General features: G+C 48.9%; 1 long non-coding RNA gene across 1 annotated transcript; it reads left to right on the forward strand.

Moving 5' to 3' along the window:
- The first annotated feature begins 401 nt into the window (after positions 1 to 401).
- On the forward strand, positions 402 to 8,187 carry LOC129527396 (uncharacterized). Its single transcript, XR_008672344.2, has 4 exons — positions 402 to 557; positions 3,345 to 3,664; positions 6,347 to 6,875; positions 8,056 to 8,187. It is a non-coding gene; the product is annotated as an uncharacterized lncRNA (long non-coding RNA).
- The last annotated feature ends 4,078 nt before the right edge of the window (positions 8,188 to 12,265 follow it).

Below are 12,265 nucleotides of genomic sequence, written 5' to 3' on the forward strand. Positions count from 1 at the left end.
TCTAAACTGGCCATGGCAGTTCCAGGGGCAGGGCTGACTTTGAACTCCAGCAGGAAGTGCAGTGCGAGGCCAGCTCACCCACTTCAGCGTCCCTTTCCTTTGGGTCGTTTAGACCCCATCAACACCCCCAAGTCCTGTCGCCCCTGCGGGAAGGAGAGGCTGGTGGGAGGAAAGAAGGCTTGTTGAGCATCTACTGCACGTCCAGCCCTGGAGCTATGGCTGGGAGCTGGACAGGCCGGGTCCTTGCCCTCCTGGTGCCTGCCTTCTAGTGAGGAGAGAGATAGAGACGGAGGAAACAAAACACAGACCAGAGGATTTCAGAGGGTCTGAGGGCTCCGAGGAGAAGGAACATGATGATGTCATAGAGTCATTGTGGGGGAGGGGCCGGCCAGCCAGGGCAGGCCGGGGCGGCCTTTCTGACGAGGAGAAGGCCACTGGGCTGAGGCCAAAGAATGAGAAAGAGCCAGCCACGTGGTGAGCTGGGAGAGGGCATCCCAGGCAGTGCAACCAGTGCTTGCAAAGGCCCTGGGGCTGGACAGTTCTTGGTGGAGTCTGAGGTACAGGATGATCCCTGGATGAGCGCCTGAGTGCATGAAGCATGGGTGGAGAGGGTCAGCTCCCAGTGTGGCTGCAGGAGGCATCCTCTTCCTTTATCCCCTCTCCACCTGTCCCCCATTACTCCTCCTTCCTCCCCCTGCCACACGGCAGGTCCCTGACCATCTCAGCTTCATCCTCTTCTCATTCCACAAGCTCTCCCCAAAAGACCCCATTCCTCCCCACCTTCAACCATCTCTGGCAGGGAGGAGGGGGAACTGAGAGGCTACTTTCTGACCCAGGACCCTGAGCCTGTGTACGGAGAGAGCATGAGCTGGGTGAGCTGCTTGCCAAGAAGTGGCATCTGCCCTCATCAGTGGACACAAAAAGCCCCAGGGGTTAAGTGGCCATGGCTGCCCTGATGGCTGCACCGAGAGGATGACCATGTTCCCACTCTCAGTCCTGCTGAGGTGCCTGACACCCCTGCACCCAGGAGCTGGGGGGTCTAAGAGCTTGTAAAAAGTATACAAGTGCCAGATGCTCGTTGTGCACAAATCTAAATGCAGAAAAGCACTGAAAGAAGAATCCAGAAAACCACAGTTCCCATTTTGATATGGGAGCGAACAAAGGCAGATCCCAAGCTCTTTCTCTTCCCTAGATCAGTACAGACAGACAGACAGGTGGATAGATAGATAGATAGATAGATAGATAGATAGATAGATAGATAGATATAGATCATTGAAAGACAAACAGAGATGGATGATAGATACATGCTTACAGATGAACACACACACGTTAAATGGTATAAAAATGGAATCACTCTGTAGGCTGTTTTACCACCTACTTTACTAAATTAATGAGTTACTGAGTATAATTTAGTTTTATATACTAATTTGAAACTGTGTCATTAGGTTTTTAAGTCTATGTCATCACTTTCGCTTGTATTTTTCTATTGATTTCTTTTCTTTTTTTTTCGTTTTTGAGACAGAGTCTCACTCTCACCCAGGCTGGAGTACCGTGGCACGATCTTGGCTCATTGCAACCACCACCTCCCGGGTTCAAGTGATTATCCTGCCTCAGCCTGCCAGATAGCTGGGATTACAGGTGCCCACCACCATGCCTGGCTAATTTTTTGTATTTTTACTAGAGATGGGTTTTCACCATGTTGACTGGGCTGGTCTCGAACTCCTGGCCTCAAGTGATCCACCTGCCTTGGCCTTCCAAAGTGCTGGGATTACAGGAGCAAGCCACCATGCCCAGCCTTATTGATTTGGAAATTGTAAGGAGAGTCGTGCTCTCTATGAATTCACACAGTAGGGGGGTGAGTCAAGTGAGCAGGGAGGCACACTCGGCATCACTCATCCCCAGCTGCACCCTGCTTGCTCAACAGTGCCTGTGTGTCCTGCCTTGCCTACTGTTTTATTCATATGGAAAGACACCCGCATGGTATTTATTTGACCAGAAATGGTGTCACATCATGCATGTATTTCCTGCAACTTCCTTTTTCCCTTGCTGAGTCCTGCATGAACATCTTTTCTGTCAGCTCATGTAGATCTTCCCAGCCTTTTACATGATTCCCAAACCATTCTTACTCCCTAAGAATTCGCCTCCACAAAACTCTTATGAGAACACCAGCCAGTGGCTGAGGGCCCTTCCTAGTACAGTGTAACCTCGTCTTAACTGGATTCCAGCTGCAAGGACCCTGTTTCCAAATAAAGTCATATTCACGGAGATTTGGGGTTGGGGGACACAGTTAAATCCCTAGCAGCATCTGAGTTTGGGGTTCTTCCAGGAGCAGGCAAGAATTCAAGGACAAGTCGTTTATTTGGGAGGTGCAGGGGACACCCCAGGGGACTGGGGTGTGAGCACAGAGGTGAAGGCAGCCCCGCACGCAGAGTGTTCTTCATGCGGCTGCCCCACTGGGTGATGAGAGCTCCCTCCTGCAGGGAAATGGGAAAATGGTGCAAAGCCCATGCTTTGGAATTCTCTGCCCAAGGGGCGAGGGAGCAGGAGTGCTCGCAGGCCACCTCCCGAGAGCTGTATGCTCCTCTCCGCCTGAGGCCTGAGAATTATATGGTCCTCATGGCATGAGGCCTGCCGCACTGGGTGTTGGCACAGCAGCCTGGTGTGGTTTGGGGAAAAGCCCTCAAGCCCAGACGTGCAAATCACGGTCGCTGGAAATGGGCCAGGGCCTGGCACCAGCAACATCAGCCTCCTGATAGAAATGCAGAGTCCCAGGCCCCACCCCAGACCTGCAGAATCAGAATCCGCATTTCAGTGACATCTCCATCCTGGGTGTGCGTGTGGCAGCTTGAGAAGCACTGAGCCGGCATCCACTGGGAAGGCCAAGTAAGGGGTGGAGACACGGTAGGTACACTCAGAGCTGGCATTCTAGCCAGACCTCCAGGCCCCCAGTACTCCCCACTCAACTACTCTCCTTCAGATGCAGTGGCCAGGAAAGCCCTCCAGCAGGACAGAGTCAGGATGGCACTAACCCACCAGGAAGGCAGACTTCGTGGTTGAAAGGATTGCCTGGTAAACAACAAAGAAGGATGAGACTAAAGCAAGGTAGTCCGTGGCTCCCCAGAGTCAGAGGCAGGAGCACTGGGGGCCCAGAGTACACAGGCCAGAGCGGACCAGGGTTCTGGTTGCATCATGGTCAGGACCCTGCACATAGCAGGGCCGCTGGTTCAGACTCAGCAGCGGCCAGCCTTCTTGAAGAACAGCTGCTCATTTCTGCACTCACCACAGCTTTCTGGAGGTCTCCCAGCCCTGCTGATAGAGAAACAACAGGCTTGTTTCCTGTTCAGTCCCAACAGGCATGCACAGTCCCAAGAAAGACCTGTCCTGGAGCCAGTGACCACAAGGAGCCAAGGAACAGCCCTGCTTATCTTGTCTCCTCCCAGCTTCTACCTTGACCATGATTCCATTCCTACCCACTGTCCAAGTGATCAGTCAGGCTACACACTCTGCCGGGAACTGGGGAGCAATTGAAGTTTATTGAGCAGGGGAAGCACTCTGAGGAAAGTGCTCTAGGCTGCAAGAGTTGGCAACCAGGATGGTTGGGAGTGGGAGACAGCAGAGCACAATCATAGAACTGCTTATCTGGGAAAGCGTCCCATCATTTTCTGTAAGTATTCCTCAAGCCCTGGCTTAGGAAAACAGGCAGAAAGATCTCCCTCTAGCCACATGAAATGCCAGGCATCTCTTAAAGCCCGGGGCAATTTTCCATTGAAAAGCAAGCTGGCCTTTAATGACAGGAAAAATAGCTCAGTTTATCATGTTCCATCCATATCATGTTACATTATCAGGTCACAATTCCACTTCTCAAATAGCGTGTGCCTACGCATTCTGTGTGTCAGGGGCTGCCCTCTCGGGGAATGCTGGACAAGACATAGTCCCTTCCCCCACAGAGCTCACAGTCTAGAGAAGGATCTGGACAAGTCCCCAGGCACACACAAGGCGGGTAATTAAGGAAATCATGGGGACAGGGAGCTATGGGCACACCGAGGACTGGAGGGCTCCAGCCCAGACTGAAAGGATCAGGGAAGGCAACATTCAAGTGGGCAAGACCTGAGAGACCAGCAGGCATTGACTCAGCTAAAGAAGAGGTAGGAGAGAGCTCCAGGCAGCCAGGCAACATGTGCCAAGGTCCTGAGGGTGCAGGTGCATCTGAAGAAATTCAACAAGAGATTCCTTGTTGATGACTGAGGGTGGAAATGCTGGGGTGGTGGAGGAGACTAATGAGATGAGCACATCCATAAAATATGCATGCAGTGGGATTTCATTTTGTAAACTCACAGTTGCATTCACACATACACAGAGAAAAACAGCGGAAGAAAAAATACCAGAATGCTCAGGGATGCTCTCTGGGTAATGCAACTACAAATGACTTGGTCTTCTTCATTCTATTCTATAATAATCAAATTTCCTACAATAAAAATTGTAGCAGTTCCCTATGGCTTATAAAATGCTGCACAAGAAACAACCACAATATCTTAGCAGCATGCTAATCCAGGTTGGGCTCAGCTGGTATGGCTCATCCTGCCCCTGGGGTCAGTTGGCTAACCTGAGTATGTTCCTCTCATGGCAATAGCAGAGGCACACCAGAGCAGTATGCAAGGCCCCTTAAGGCCTGGGCTTGGAACCCTTAAGGCCTGGGCTGGGAAGGAGCATGCCACTGCTTCTACCATGTTCTATTGAACAAAGCAAGTCACATGATGAGCTCAAAGTTAAGAGGTGGGGAAATACATTCTGTCTTTGTGGTGCTGGGGAACTGCAATGTCTTATGACAAAGGTAGTGGATTTGGGGACTGGTGAGGAATTTCAGCCAATGTTGTAGTCAACGTGAGCATTGCAGGAATGTTATTGGAGAGGAAGAGGGAGGAGGAGGTGTGGGAACTGGAAATCAAGCTCCCGCCAATGCCCTTGAAAGGTAGGTGAAATACAATAGTGTGTTGAGTCAGACATGTTAACCATCCAGGATGAAGAAGGCACATCTAGATCCACATCCTAAGAGCTCAGGGGCATGGGAGGACAAGGCAGAGAGAAACCAAAACCCAGCTCTCCATTTGGGGAGAACTGGACATCACTGTTGCCTCAGTTTACCCATCTCTGAAATGGGGATGGAAGAGCCTCTGACATACTATTTGTGAGTGCTCAGAATAGCACCTGGCATACAACACACACAACACAAGTCATTTTTAAATATAAATAAAGCACACACGGGACAGTAGGCTTCTTCAGTCTCTCCCTTCGAATTGGCCCTGTCTACAGAGAGATGGTAGCCCCTACCCAGCCTGCAGCCCTCCGCAAGCCCCTTTACCTAGTGTCTTGCACACTGCTTCTCTCTTTCTGTGAAATAAATACAGCACTTCCCTCCGGCAAAAGAGAAACAAAAGCAGTTCCTTAATGCATAAGAAGAAAGTATGGAAGAAATTCCAGTTTGATGGTCTACAGGTATGTTTGTTTGGACTGGTGCATATAAATCAGTGCCTGGCTTACATCAGATTATCACAGCGGAGTGGGCTCTGGGCTGATTGCACCTTTACAATCTGTTTACGAGGAGGGCTGAAGTGAAGCGTTCTGGAAGAGGCTGCTGCATAAGCCTTTAAAAGTTTTCATAATTGCTCAGCTTGGACCGTTCTGCACTGAGAGACACAGCCCCATGAAGCAACTGAGGGGTGTTCATAATTGCTCAGCTTGGACCATTCTGCATTAGGATACACAGCCCCATGGAGCAACTGAGAGATGTGATCCCTTCCTCCCGCTCCAGCCACCCCTGAGCCCCGAATGCTGCCCCAACACCACCCAGGGATGGTCCCTGGAAACACTGGAGGATCTTTCCCTCTACTGCTTTTCCCTGAGGATATATAAACGTGTCTGGGAGTTTACAAGACACACTTACATGCGCACTCATCTTACGTGTCCTGGTTACCTCTTACATCTCAGTCCCCTCCCCATACATCATTCCAGAAGGAACATCTTTCTTTGCTGCATCCTCAGGACCTTTGCACGTGCTGTTGCTGCTGCCTGGAGCACAGTCCACCTTTCACAGCCTAGGAGACGGACAGAAGCTGAGCTGGTTCCTGCCCATCTCCCAGGTTGAATGTTGTCTTCCTTGATGCTGGGATGGGGGCTAGTGTGGGCTGCATCTTGCCCCTCTAACATTTATAGGTTGAAATCTTAGCCCCCGGCAGCTCAGAACTTGGCCGTATTTGGAAATAGGGTCATTGCAGATGTAACGTTGGGTGAAGAGGAGGTTGCACTAGAGTAGAGTAGTCTGTAATCTAATATGACTGTGTCCTTATAGAAAGGGGAGATTTGGATACAGACATGCACACAGGGAGAAAGCCACGTGAAGATGAAGGCAGAGGTTGGGGTGACACTTCCACAAGCCTGGAATGCAAAAATCACCAGCAACCACCAGAAGCCAGGGAATGAGCCTGGAACGGTCCCTACCCGCCCCCCCCCCCCCTCCACCCCTTTCCCCACCCCACCACCCCTTCCCCCACTGCAGCCTCGGGAGGAGCAGCCCTGCTGACACCTGGATCTGGAACTTCTGGCCTCCAGCATGTGAGACAATGAATTCCTGTTGTTGAACCTGCCCAGTCGGTGGCACTTTGTTAAGGTAGCTCCAGGAAACAAGCACAGGGGCCCTTCCCCTCTCTTGCGCCAGCTTGGGAGCCTGCTCCTCATGGACAGGCATCGGCCTCCGTTGGCACCTGAGAGTCAGAAGTGGCTGGAATGGTGGATGGAAGACAAAGCTGAGGGCATGTTGCATGCCAGAGCATAGGAGGGAGCTAGGGGTGTTCCCGGGAAGAAATGGCCTGGGCTCACAGGTAATCCTGTGTAAGCGCGTAGATGTGTGCCTAGAGTGTTTCTCAAGTCTCAATTATGAAGATCAGGGGTCTCACACTCAAATCTCCATGGACAAATAACTCGGGTTGGAATATGTTTGCCTGAAGGAAATGTATTCAGTCGGGGACTGATTAGTGAGAATGGTTATGTATGAAAGTGCACTCACCGAGTTCTCAGACTCAATTATACAGAACAGGGTCTCAGCATCATACAGGGACCAAGGGCAGCCAAGGTCAACGCGGGGAAAGAGCCCCTTCTTGGCTCTAGGGCATTTCAGGAGTAAAGTCCAGTGTGGCTGGATTTTCTGGTGTTTCAAAACATACAAACAACAACAACAATTAAAAAAACAAAACTGAGTATCTAGACCTTTAGGTGCAATTTTCATATTTTTGAATATTGATACTTAATTTTTAAAAATGAACCACAGCGCTGTGTGGAGCAGTGAAAGCACAGGTTTGTGACCTCTGGAAGGGCAGCAAGGTTCAGCTGAGTGGTTTCTGGGGCCACCCTGGCTCTGGGTTCCCCCCGGAGCTCAGTAACATGGAGATACCACTGCACACACACTGAGAGGTTCTTTATTTTTGAGGGATACCTGTGGTATCATGGAGATACCACTGCACACATATTGAGGGGTTCTTTATCTACAAGGGATACCTGTGGTATCAGCTTCTCTCTCCACTGGGGTTTCACGCTCTGCAGTGGTAATCACTGTATCTTTTTTTCTTTTCTTTTCTCTCTTGGTCTCCCTCTCTCTCTCTTTTTTTCTCCCTTCTCACTCACATATTTGCAGGGAGTAATGAAGCTCTGGAGACAATCAGAGCAGAGCCCTCGAAAGTGTGGGGCTCAGAGCTGGGGTGCCAGTCACTGTGGTCTCAGGGATGACTGACGGTCTCAGGGATGACTGACGGAGAGGGAGGGAGATCATTTAAGCCCTTCTTCTGGGCTTTTAGTTCTTTTTATTCGTAATTCTTAAGTCATGTGATATACATGCAGAAAAGTGCATATATGATAAGCTCAATGCATTTGTACAAACTGAACACACCTGTGAAGCCAGTGCCCAGACCAAGAAACAGAACGTGGCCAGCATCCTAGGAGATGTGCACATCAGCCCACCTGATCCATGCAGCGCTGACCACACAGGGCGTTTCTCCCACTTCACAGATGAAGAAACTGAGGCTCGGAACAGGGAAGGATCTTCCTTTGAGCCCCTTCTCGCCATCACCTACCCTTGAAGACAAAGCACAACCCGACCTCTAACACCATCAACCAGCTTTGCCTGTTTTGTAATTTAAATAAATGGACTCGCACAGTATGGGGTCTCTTGTGTCTGGCTTCTTTCCTGCAACCTGATGTTTAAGGGACTCATTCCCATTGCACGCAGGTATAGACCATTTGTTCTTAATGCTAGTGCAATCCATTTGCATGAACATATGATTTATCTGTTCTGCTGTGAATGGTGTTTGGTTTATTTTGAATGCTGGGGTTGTGAGCAAGCAGAGCTGCTCCGAACGTTCTAGTGTGTGACTTTCCATGAACATATGCAGGCATGTGTGTTGGGTGCACACTGGGGAGTGGAATTGCTGGGGTGCAGAACCCACCTGCCTCGGCCTCCCAAGGGGCTGGGATTACAGGTGTGAGCCACCGCGCCCGGCCTAATGTTGTTTTGTTTTGTTCTGAGATGCCATTTATTATTTGGCTACAAAAAGCCTGTGTCAGGGATGCTCAGTGGGTTCCTGAAGACACAGAGACTTTAGAAGCCCCTTGAAGGGCAAGTTATAGCTACAGACCAGGACTCTGGGCACACGGGCCCCTCCAGGACTAAGGGCTGCTTGTAGCCATGGCCGCTAACACGGTTGAAACGGTTCCTGCCTGCCAGGAGCTTTGTCTTCATCAGCTCATGGAATCCACACAGCATTGCACTGTGCTTCTCCCATTTCGCAGCTGAGGAAACTGAGACTCGGGGCAGTGAAGGAGCTTCTCCAGGACCACACTGCTAGCACGTGATAGATGTAGAATGGAAAACCAGGTCGGTCTGATGTAAAAATCACACTCATGTACGTGTGCACACATACACATGCACACGGGCAGCCTCTTGATCACGTGTGGGATTTTTGTTTTGCAACCAGTAAAACAGTGACCTGCTTTTATTTTTAAAAACTTTCTTTCATTTTTGAGACAGAGTCTCACTCTGTCACCCAGGCTGGAGTGAGGTGGTGCGATATTGGCTCACTGAAACTTCCACCTCCTGGGTTCAACTGATTCTCCTGCCTCAGCCTCCCGAGTAGCTGGGGTCACAGGTGCCCGCCACCATGCCCAGCTGATTTTTGTGTTTTTAGTAGAGACAGCATTCACCATGTTTGCCAGGCTGGTCTTGGACCCCTGACCTCAAGTAATCTGCCCACCTCAGCCTCCCAAAGTGCTGGGATTACAGGTGTGAGCCACCACACATGGCCAGTGACCCGCTTTTTACTGCAGGCTGGACCCCAGGTCTGCAGGGTTTCTGAAGCTCAGGTGAAACACAGGTGACAGATGATCACTGTCTCTCCTGGCCCTGAGTGTAATGTCTGCAAACAGGGCAGGCAGCCCACTCACTCAGAGCCCCGGCCACCAGGACCCCTCAGTGGGAGGACAGACCTTAGGCAGGGTAAAAGGACTCTGATCAGCATCTGCAGTGCTGTTAATAAGCTAAATCATGAACTCACATAGAAAATTGAGTCATCGCCTCAAATGGGCAATTCAATAAAGGAAAACATGGAAATTGACAGCATAGAAGAAAACTTTCCCTTCCCACCAATAATCCAAGTCACACATGTAATAAACACAGAACGGTATTTTTTTCATTGATTAGTTTGGCAAATACTTTTTTCAATGTTAATACACAATGTCGGAGAGGAGAATAGAAATTGTTGCGTGTTTTACATGTTTCTAGAGGCCATGAGAGTAATTTATAGATTTTGATCCAGGAACTTTATTTCTAGGAATTTATTAGGGAAAAAATCATAAATGTGAAAATTGATTTGCATACAAAGATGTTCATTGCAGCAAAAGTCATTGGAAATAACCCAGAGTATTTCTGAGACAATGTCCTCCCTGTTGCTACCTCTATTTATCCATCCCCACTTCCCCCATCTTCTGTGTGCTTTGCTTCTGGTGACCTGCACCTGTGACTCTCCTTGAAGTCCTGTTCTTGAGCTACAGGGGCTGCTTCACTCGTAGATGCAGAGGAGGCTCCTCGGACCTTGAGACCCTCCTGAGTGGCCCTGGCCAGTGACTGACGAGGGCAGGGCCAATAAAGCCCCAGCAGCCTTCTCTTAAGAACAGTGAGCAATGCTGCCGAAAAAGGGTCCGGCTGGGACCCTGCCTGAAATGGCAACTGCTCAGCTTTTCCTTCTCTGTCCTGCTTCCACTGCTCCCTCACTCATCTCTCTGGGAAGTCTTTCTTCCTTGATAAGCCATCCACATGTGGATCCTTATATCATGGTCTGCCTCTACAGAACTGATTTTAGACTGTTTAAACTAAGCAATGCCAGTGGTAATCAGACGTTCTTTCTTTGGTCACCAACTGTCCCCTAATGTGGTTGAAGTCTACAGAAAGCCATCTAAAGCACCCTGAGGATGACACAGTGGTTTGTATTTAGAGGCAATGCTGTGAATAAAACATTTATTTTCAGATTGGCGAATTACTTTGCTTCTGTAGTCTACCCTTTAAATGTCTGACTCTTTTCTTTTTTTGTTTGAGACAGGGTCTTGCTCTGTCACCCAGGCTGGAGTGCAGTGGTGCAATCTCAGCTCACAGCAGCCTCAACCTCCTGGGCTCAAGCGATTCTCCCACCTCAGTCTCCCAAGTAGCTGGGACTACAGACATGTGCCACCATGCCCAGCTAATTTTTTAATTCTTTTTGTAGAGATGGGGTCTTGCTATGTTGCCCTGGCTGGTCTCAAACTCCTGGGCTCAAGCAGCCCTCCTGCCTTAGCCTCCCAGATTACTGGGATTACAGGTGGTGTGAGCCACCATACCCAGCCTGTCCATTTTCGAAACAATTCTCAGCTTGCTTCACATCGCTGAAATTATTGGTTATCCACACAACATTTATTCTTCCCTTATTTCTTATTAACAGAGCCAAGTTTTAATGGGCATCTAAAAAACTACATTTCCCAATCTCCCTTGCAAATAGGTATAATCATGTGACGCCATTAGAGCCAACTGGCTGTATGCATCATTGCCCCTAGAGTCAAACAGAATCTGTTCATTTGACCCTCACTTATTCCCGTCTTTCCACCTGGAGCAGGGATGCACTGGTGGAGATGTCGCCGCCATCTTGCCACCATGAGGTAAGAATAAAAGAAAGTTAGAGAAAATGGAAAAGATCTCGACTCTGACAGCATTGTATTGAACCAATGCTATTTACTGCAGCCTTAGGATTTCTCAACACTTGAGAAAAAAAAAACACGTACCAACTGTGTTCAAGCCACCAATTGGTGGGGGTGGGGTGAGGTCGGGGGGTTCTGTTAGTGGCACCCAAATGTGATTCTTTGATATACTCCATCACATCAAGGGAAGGTTCTGATGGCCAGCTTTCCAGAACAGACCCTTTTTTGGGCTTTTTATGCACCCACAAAACCCACTTTCAGAAATGCCATTCTCCTCTAATCAGACAAAGAATGTTCCAGCTTCCTAGGGACCCACAGGCTGTTGGAAGAATTCCATGTCTCTCTCTGTCATCAGCATGCTCCAGCCCCTGCCTGGAAGGGTCTGAAATGACAGCCTTTAACTCACCACGCTGGTGAGGAAACATTCCCTGTCTACCACATCTAATCCCAGCAGGAAGACAAAAACTGGCATCCGACGTGGCCTGTGTACTCAGAGAAAAAGAATTTATAGGAAACAGAATCTACCTCTTGCTCAACCCCTAGAACAAAACCTCAGTGCTTTATCAGATTATTATAGCAAATATGCCACAACGGGGACTGGTTAAATGAATTTGGATACCTTTCTATGATGGAAAACTATTCATTTACAATGAGGCCATAAAATACTTAATGCATGTTAAAATGTTCACAGTATATTGAGTGGGATGAAGGGTTACAAATAGCCATGTACAATACAGATTTTAAGTACACACACTATACAAAACAGAAAAAAAAGTACTAAAAGGGAGTTGTATTCAACATTTAACAGGCATTTTTCTTTAGCGGGATTATACGTGATACCTACCTTCATTGTTTGTTGCCTGGATAAAAGAAAGAACAATGTGATCAGTAGGGAAGCCCCCTCTGTATTTTGCACTCAGATTAATGGATCTGATTTCAGCTGTAAAGAGGTCAGCCGGGTCCCTGGCAAATTTTATCTTCCACCATTATCCAAACAAAA

Source organism: Gorilla gorilla, chromosome 18 (assembly GCF_029281585.2).
Source record: "Gorilla gorilla gorilla isolate KB3781 chromosome 18, NHGRI_mGorGor1-v2.1_pri, whole genome shotgun sequence".
Taxonomy (NCBI): Eukaryota; Metazoa; Chordata; class Mammalia; order Primates; family Hominidae; genus Gorilla; species Gorilla gorilla.